This window comes from Schistocerca cancellata, chromosome 1 (assembly GCF_023864275.1).
Source record: "Schistocerca cancellata isolate TAMUIC-IGC-003103 chromosome 1, iqSchCanc2.1, whole genome shotgun sequence".
NCBI lineage: Eukaryota > Metazoa > Arthropoda > Insecta > Orthoptera > Acrididae > Schistocerca > Schistocerca cancellata.
Window position 1 is genome coordinate 1,277,302,292 of NC_064626.1, and position 8,838 is coordinate 1,277,311,129.

The window sequence follows — 8,838 nt, forward strand, 5'->3', positions numbered from 1 at the left end:
GCTAGGTGGACTGGTAAAAGAGAACAGGAGGTGAACTGTGGAGGAACTAACGCCAGACTTTAATGTTAGGCGGAGTATGTGTGTCTCTGAACACACAGTGCACCGAACACTCCAATAGAAGGGCCTCCGCAGCCGACGACTCATGCATATACAGGGTGTTTCAAAAATGACCGGTATATTTGAAACGACAATAAAAACTAAACGAGCAGCGATAGAAATACACCGTTTGTTGCAATATGCTTGGGACAACAGTACATTTTCAGGCGGACAAACTTCCGAAATTACAGTAGTTACAATTTTCAACAACAGATGGCGCTGCAAGTGATGTGAAAGATATAGAAGAAAACGCAGTCTGTGGGTGCGCCATTCTGTACGTCGTCTTTCTGCTGTAAGCGTGTGCTGTTCACAACGTGCAAGTGTGCTGTAGACAACATGGTTTATTCCTTAGAAAAGAGGATTTTTCTGGTGTTGGAATTCCACCACCTGGAACACAGTGTTGTTGCAACAAGACGAAGTTTTCAACGGAGGTTTAATGTAACTAAAGGACCGAAAAGCGATACAATAAAGGATCTCCAGAATGAGATTTTCACTCTGCAGCGGAGTGTGCGCTGATATGAAACTTCCTGGCAGATTAAAACTGTGTGCCCGACCGAGACTCGAACTCGGGACCTTTGCCTTTCGCGGGCAAGCGCTCTACCAACTGAGCTACCGAAGCACGACTCACGACCGGTACTCACAGCTCTAATTCTGCCAGTACCTCGTCTCCTACCTTCATTCTGGAAACATCCCCCAGGCTGTGGCTAAGCCTTGTCTCCGCAATATCCTTTCTTTCAGGAGTGCTAGTTCTGCAAGTTTCGCAGGAGAGCTTCTGTAAAGTTTGGAAGGTAGGAGACGAGGTACTGGCAGAATTAGAGCTGTGAGTACCGGTCGTGAGTCGTGCTTCGGTAGCTCAGTTGGTAGAGCGCTTGCCCGCGAAAGGCAAAGGTCCCGAGTTCGAGTCTCGGTCGGGCACACAGTTTTAATCTGCCAGGAAGTTTCAATAAAGGATCTGTTTGAAAAATTTCAACGGACTGGGAACGTGACGGATGAACGTGCCGGAAAGGTAGGGCGACCGCGTACGGCAACCACAGAGGGCAACGCGCAGCTAGTGCAGCAGGTGATCCGACAGCGGCCTCGGGTTTCCGTTCGCCGTGTTGCAGCTGCGGTCCAAATGACGCCAACGTCCACGTATCGTCTCATGCGCCAGAGTTTACACCTCTATCCATACAAAATTGAAATGCGGCAACCCCTCAGCGCCGCTACCATTGCTGCACGAGAGACATTCGCTAACGATATAGTGCACAGGATTGACGACGGCGATATGCATGTGGGCAGCATTTGGTTTACTGACGAAGCTTATTTTTACCTGAACGGCTTCGTCAATAAACAGAACTGGCGCATATGGGGAACCGAAAAGCCCCATGTTGCAGTCCCATCGTCCCTGCATCCTCAAAAAGTACTGATCTGGGCCGCCATTTCTTCCAAAGGAATCATTGGCCCATTTATCAGATCAGAAACGATTACTGCATCACGCTATCTGGACAATCTTCGTGAATTTGTGGCGGTACAAACTGCCTTAGACGACACTGCGAACACCTCGTGGTTTATGCAAGATGGTGCCCGGCCACATCGCACGGCCGACGTCTTTAATTTCCTGAATGAATATTTCGATGATCGTGTGATTGCTTTGGGCTATCCGAAACATACAGGAGGCGGCGTGGATTGGCCTCCCTATTCGCCAGACATGAACCCCTGTGACTTCTTTCTGTGGGGACACTTGAAAGACCAGGTGTACCGCCAGAATCCAGAAACAATTGAACAGCTGAAGCTGTACATCTCATCTGCATGTGAAGCCATTCCGCCAGACACGTTGTCAAAGGTTTCGGGTAATTTCATTCAGAGACTACGCCATATTATTGCTACGCATGGTGGATATGTGGAAAATATCGTACTATAGAGTTTCCCAGACCGCAGCGCCATCTGTTGTTGAAAATTGTAACTACTGTAATTTCGAAAGTTTGTCTGCCTGAAAATGTAGTGATGTCCCAAGCATATTGCAACAAACGGTGTATTTCTATCGCTGCTCGTTTAGTTTTTATTGCCGTTTCAAATATACCGGTCATTTTTGAAACACCCTGTACCAATGTTAACACCACAACATCGGCAGCAAAGACTAAATTGGGACGTGACCATCGGCACTGCGGGATGGCGCAATGGTAGAGCGTTGTGAGGTCTGATGAATCCCGAATGGGAGGCAGCGAATCCGTCGTCTTCCAGCGGAACAGCTCTTTCACACCTGTTCTGCGGGACGGAGACGAGCTGGAGGCGGCTCCGTTATGCTCTGGGGAACATTCGCGTGCGCATCAGTGGAACCAATGCAGCTCGTACAAGGTACCATGACGGCCAAGAGGTATTGTACACTGGTTGCAGATACTGGTTGCAGACGTGACGATCATGTTTAGCGACGGGAGCTGCATTTTTCAACGAGACAATGCGACATGTCACAAGGCCACGAGTGTGATGGAGTGGTTCGAGGAACACAGTGGCGAGTTCCAATGATGTGCCAGACCTGAACCTCACTGAAAACGTCAGGAATGTGACTGAACGTACCGTCAGAGCTCATCGCCTCCCTCCCTGAAATTTATGCGGAATTGACTTTCGTGTGCAGATGTGGTGCCAACTGCCTCTAGCGGCATACCAAGGCCTCATTGCTCCCATGCCACAGGGGCGTCACCTCTGTTATCCTTGCCAAATGTGGACATGCCTGCTATTAGGTAGGTGGTCATCACGTTCTGGATCGTAATGATGAAATGCCTCCTAAAAAATTCAGTATCTTTCCCTGATTAATGGAAGTAGTAGGTAGATGTAGTAATTGTAATGGCGGGCGCTGTTTATACGTCTTGAGGGGATCGTGGGTCTGTCCCCTGACAACCTGTGTATCGTAATTACCTATATGTGGAGATTTCTTCCGTGTCTTTGCTGGAATGGAGTAGTCTTGGGAAATACCTGTAGCCACGTTTTTATCCTCTTCCTTTATTTTCATCATTGTACGATGACAAAAATCAATGACTGCTACCACACCCCCTATCGCACTTCTTAATGGTACTTGTACTCCTTCATCTGCCCGTTCCGCCAGAAATTTAATGACGTTGCAAACAATCTCTCGTGCCTGACTATGAAGTACTGCCCTCCACCTACGGTTCGTGGAGACTATGACGTCATGCTGTATAAAAAAGAGAGCTAGAACGCGCGATACACAGTTCATAACTGACAGATGAAGCAGCGTTTTCAGCAGGTGACACGCGACTGACTTGGCCCAGAGTTGGTGCTTATCGCTGAAACAACCGGTTTTCGTTTGTTTCGCATTTTTCGCCCAGTTTAGTCTGTTAAAACCCCTCAAAATAACAGGTTTATGAAATAACCAGTTTTAGGTTTTTTTATTCCTATTACTTCCTGTAATGAACGTAGATGCAGAAAGACTGAAAAATTTTGACTCTCTTAATTTTAACATAAATAAAATCAAAACATAAGAATAAACTGGTAAACAAAAGAAAATTTAGTATGTTCACCATTCACTGCTTTTCTTGAAAGTGGTTGAATGCTGAAGAAAGTCACCAGTATTGCCATAACGATGACAATTTTTTGAAACTGCTCAAAAATCTTGTTGTACTCGAGTATCACACCACTATTTGGCCACTACGAATAGTCACAGCTGAAGATTGAAAACCTGAGGTTAAAAAACTTCTTTCCTTGTGTTAATTTGTCCGTTTCCAGTGGAATGAAGCTCATAAAGGTGTGTTATGTAAACACAGGCAACAGATCAACTACTTTCTATTTTTATTTTTTATTACAAATGAAGTTTTGTTAAGTTTTTAATTTATTACTTTTACTATAATTTCCTACCCCCTCCGTTACTTCACAGAAATTGCTACTTCACTTTGAATTAATATTTCCAGACTAGGGTTGGTACTATTCTTCAATACAACGCATTTCCAGCGTCGATAGCGAGAAACAACCGTATAGGCCAGCTGGGAGGCAAGTATTGTATACGTCCCGTACCCGCGTAGCGTAACCTCCGACACACGGCAACAGGGACATGATTGTCTTAGCAAAAAAATGGTTCAAATGGCTCTGAGCACTATGGGACTCAACTGCTGTGGTCATAAGTCCCCTAGAACTTAGACCTACTTAAACCTAACTAACCTAAGGACATCACACACATCCATGCCCGAGGCAGGATTCGAACCTGCGACCGTAGCGGTCGTGCGGTTCCAGACTGTAGCGCCTTTAACCGCTCGGCCACTACGGCCGGCTTGTCTTAGCAGTTCTGTACCAATTCTTATGGTATGCGTTTTTTGCTCGTGTCTGTAGGTACTTACTATTAAAATAGCACTGATCCCTTTTCCCATTTTCTATAATAACGAAATCTTTCAAACCCATTTTTTTAAAGATTTATTTAAAAACGAAAAACTTCAGCACTGCTCCTGTGTTTAACTGATATTTCGGTTTCTTCTCGGTTATTAATAAAAAAAAGGAGAAGCACCTATAAAATACCGAAAAAGATCATTTATTCAGAACTAGAATACAGGTATCGGTTTTCACTGGGTGGTTTTTCCCATCCCTAACGCGGCCATCCCTTCAAACTAAGAAAAGGAGTCCATAGCGAGCGGCCAAGAGGACAATGCGCTTTTCCGCAGGGACCATGTTAACTGACGCGACCTCTACGCAGGGTGGCGGAGGGGGGGGGGAATGACGTAAATGAGGTAGGGGCGTGGAACAGTGATCTACGAGCCACGGAATCCACGACCAGTGGTTATTTGAAAAAAAGCAAGACAAATATCTGATTATAATAGTCATTAATTATATTGTATTTATATTCGACTGAGTGATTTACAACTACCCCAGAACTATTGCAGTTATCAGTCATATTTTTCAAAGATTGCCACGAATTTATGTCTGTGAGGCGCAATGCCAGTAATTGTATTTGAAGAATCTAATGTGATTTTTGTCCAGTGACCAATGAGTCATTTTAAACAGTGAAGCGACATGAAAGTATTCTAATGTTATGTGAGTCTGCAGCCGCGCGGTGCGGCCGCGCGCACTGAGCCGCCATGTCACGGATTACGCGGTCCCTCCCGCCGGAAGGTTCAGGTCCTCCGTCGGGCTTGAGTCTGTGTGTTGTTCTTAGCATAAGTTGAAATTATGTAGTGCGTAAGTTTAGGGACTGATGACCTCAGCAGTTTGATCCCCTTAGGAATTCATACAGATCTGAACATTTTTGTAGGTTTTCAGGCTTTCGTGACATTTGTCACTGAAGTTAAAATCTTCTGGGCTCTTAGGCAGCGTCATATATCCTCTGAAATAACCGACGTTTCGACTCCTCTGCTGAGATTTTCTTCAGGATCTGCTGGTGTTAACTGCTGAAGTTTACTAGCGGCAGTGGACACCGACAGATCCTGAAGAGACCCCAGCATAGGTATTGAAACGTCGATTATTTTAGGGGAAATATGACGCGGCCTAACAACCCAGAGGATTTTAACTTTATTCTAATTTTACTCTCAGTAATTTCGCAAAGTGAGGAGTTACTTTTTTAAATCTTTGCATGGAGATAACAACACCTTTTTAGTTTTTTTTCTTTTTTGCCATATAAGTAGGCTGTTTAGATTTTTATATTGGTAATGCCACGTAGCGTTCTGTATGAAAATCACTGGCTGTGCTGTGTGCAGTATGTGGCTAGTTTGCATTGTTGTCTGCCATTGTAGTGTTGGGCAGCGGCAGCTGGATGTGAACAGCGCGTAGCGTTGCGCAGTTGGAGGTGAGCCGCCAGCAGTGGTGGATGTGGGGAGAGAGATGGCGGAGTTTTGTAATTTGAAATTGAACTGCTATATATATTATGATTATTAAGGTAAATACAGTGTTTGTTCTCTATTAAAATCTTTCATTTGCTAACTATCCCTATCAGTAGTTAGTGCCTTCAGTAGTTTGAATCTTTTATTTAGCTGGCAGTAGTGGCGCTCGCTGTATTGCAGTAGTTCCAGTAACGAAGATTTTTGTGAGGTAAGTTATTTGTGAAAGGTATAGTTTAATGTTAGTCAGGGCCATTGTTTTGTAGGGATTTCTGAAAGTCAGATTGCGTTGCGCTAAAAAATATTGTGTGTCAGTTTAAGCACAGTCGTGTATAAATTGTTCCAAGGGGACGTTTCATATGTCGACCCTTAGCCGAGGATACCTCACTGGAATCTTCTGATTTTTTCTTGTAGTTTGTGTAATTAGTGTAGATTTTGTTTATTGCTAGCGCGTAATTGTAGAGATAATCTCCTTTGTAGTTGCAGCCTTTCATTGTTGTACAGTAAAACAGTTGTGGCATGCACGTAGATTTGCACCAAGTATTTCGCAGCTGCAATTAACTAGATATTATTTTCAGTACTATGTTAATGTGTTCTCTTATTTTTGCTCTTCAAATTGTGCTTTTCTGTGTTATCGTGTGAAATATTGTGACAATAATGGCGTGTGAAAAACGTAACACTCGGCTCCAAAGTAAACTAAGAAATAATAGTGACGAGGAGCGTAGCTTATCAGCACCACTGTGTAGTGAATTAACAGACATTCGAAGTAGTAATTTGGTAATTGTGCATAGGGGTATGGAGCGGGCGGCAAAAAATGGTGTAGACAGTCAAACCGGTAGTGAACAGGGAAGCATTATCGATCGATCGGTCGGCAACAGCTTGCCTCAGGAATCCGAAACGATAGGACACAATTTTGCAAATACTGTAGATTCAGGTTTTGCGTCCTCACCCTTTTCTCAAATAAGTCAAGACACATTTTCTGCTTGTCAAAATGTGAATGTTGCTGGTGCAAATGCACTGCCGAAAAGCGTAGAGGAACAGATTACAGACACTAATGCATTGTTATTACAATTAATGCAACAAATGGGACAAAATCTTCAAAAGTTAGACACAATGGAACAGAATCTTCAAAAGTTAGACACAATGGAACAGAATCTTCAAAAGTTAGACACAATGGAACAAAATCAGAGACAAACACAGCAACAGTTAGACACAATGGAACAAAATCTTCGGAAGTTAGACACCACACTTGAACAAACACGTGAAGATTTAACTACTGAGTTACATAACATTGAATCGAAATGTCAAAAAGTCTGTAATGACGTAAAAACACAAATTTGTGAGCATTTTCAGCCTATTTTTTCGCGGCATGAAAATGCATTACAGAATCACGAAGCAGCCATAAAAGAGCTGCAAACCATTGTTCATGAAAATCATGAGACCTTGTGGGCTAAAATTGACTCAGTTGCATCTACCGATTCGGTTACGCAACTGGCAAAACTCAGGAAAACTTAAAGAACACAGTAGATTCGATTTCAACACAAATGGACACTCTGAAACTTGGTTCAGAAAAACACACTGAGGAAATGTGTACACTATTGGAGAAAGTAGCCGAACTTTCGGATCAGGTCACTAACTTATCTACAAAGGTAGATGATGATCTGAATGACACAAGACCCGTAGCCTTCACTGACACTGAAGAGTGTGAAATTCAAACAAAATCAAAATCAAATCAATACACAGTACAAAAGAGAAATCCGGGAAGTACAAGATCAGTTGACACAGGTAATACAAGAATTACGTATTTCAGAGGACACTCGCGCTCCAACACGGGAAGAGGGACATAGAAATACGGAAAAGACACAAAATAATAACACAGGGCATTTCGATAATTATGAAAGGAATTGGCAAGGTGGACCGAATTTTGAGATGGAACAGCCGACACGACGTAACAATGACCGATATGCTACTCGCCAACACGATGACTTTGACTATAAGCTGTTCATTACTACATGTAAATTCAAAACATTTAAGAATTCTGCCAACGACATTCATCCACAAGCGTGGCTCCATCAATTATCTCATTGTTTTCCTCCCAACTGGTCATTAGAACACAGATTAGAATTTATGTGTGGCTACTTGGAGAATGAACCAGCTGTAAGAATGCGATCGGTCATTCACGATTGTCACAGTGAAGGAGAATTTTACCATGCCTTCCTCTCAGCATATTGGTCTCAAGCCACACAAGACCGAGTAAAACATGGCATCATAATGATGAAACATTTCGAACAATCTGAATTTTCCAGTCTTGTTGAATATTTTGAAGACATGTTGCACAAGAATCAGTACCTGTCAAACCCATACAGCCCCTCAGAACTCATCCGCATTTGCTTAATGAAATTGCCTGAACATTTAAGAAATATTATTTTGGCAGGACGTTGCAAAGACGACATTGAAGCTTTTCAGGGACTCCTACAAGAATTAGAAATTGACACAGACAGTCGCCGGATGCAAAAACAGGAAAACAATCACTACAGGTCACATACGTCACAATTCAGTGACGACAGAAACAATAACTGGATACGACAAGGTTATTCTTACAACGTAAATCGTGACCAAAACAGACACCCCCCGTATGACAACCACTGGCAGAGTAATAGTTACAGAGAAAGATCGCATTTCCATAGTAATGAATATGACAGAGATAACCATAGAAACAGACAATATGGTGATCAGAACTATTATTATCAAGGGAGACAGAATAATTTCAGACGCAACAGTTCAGTGCGCAGTTACGATTCAGGGAGAAATTCTCCACCACATGACCGACAAACAAGAAACTATGTAAACTACCGACAAAACGACAGACGTGAATTTCATCAGAACTGGCGAGCTTTAAACAGAGCTGGGCCCTCTCGGCAAGGCGAATTTGTGGATGTTAGGCCTCCTAATC

General features: G+C 43.2%; 2 non-coding genes across 2 annotated transcripts; one reads left to right on the top strand and one right to left on the bottom strand.

Moving 5' to 3' along the window:
• Positions 1-641: 641 nt before the first annotated feature.
• Trnas-cga (transfer RNA serine (anticodon CGA)) lies at positions 642-716 on the bottom strand. The gene has a single exon. It is a non-coding gene; the product is annotated as a tRNA-Ser (tRNA).
• A 221-nt stretch (positions 717-937) lies between these two features.
• On the top strand, positions 938-1,012 carry Trnas-cga (transfer RNA serine (anticodon CGA)). The gene has a single exon. It is a non-coding gene; the product is annotated as a tRNA-Ser (tRNA).
• Positions 1,013-8,838: the final 7,826 nt, after the last annotated feature.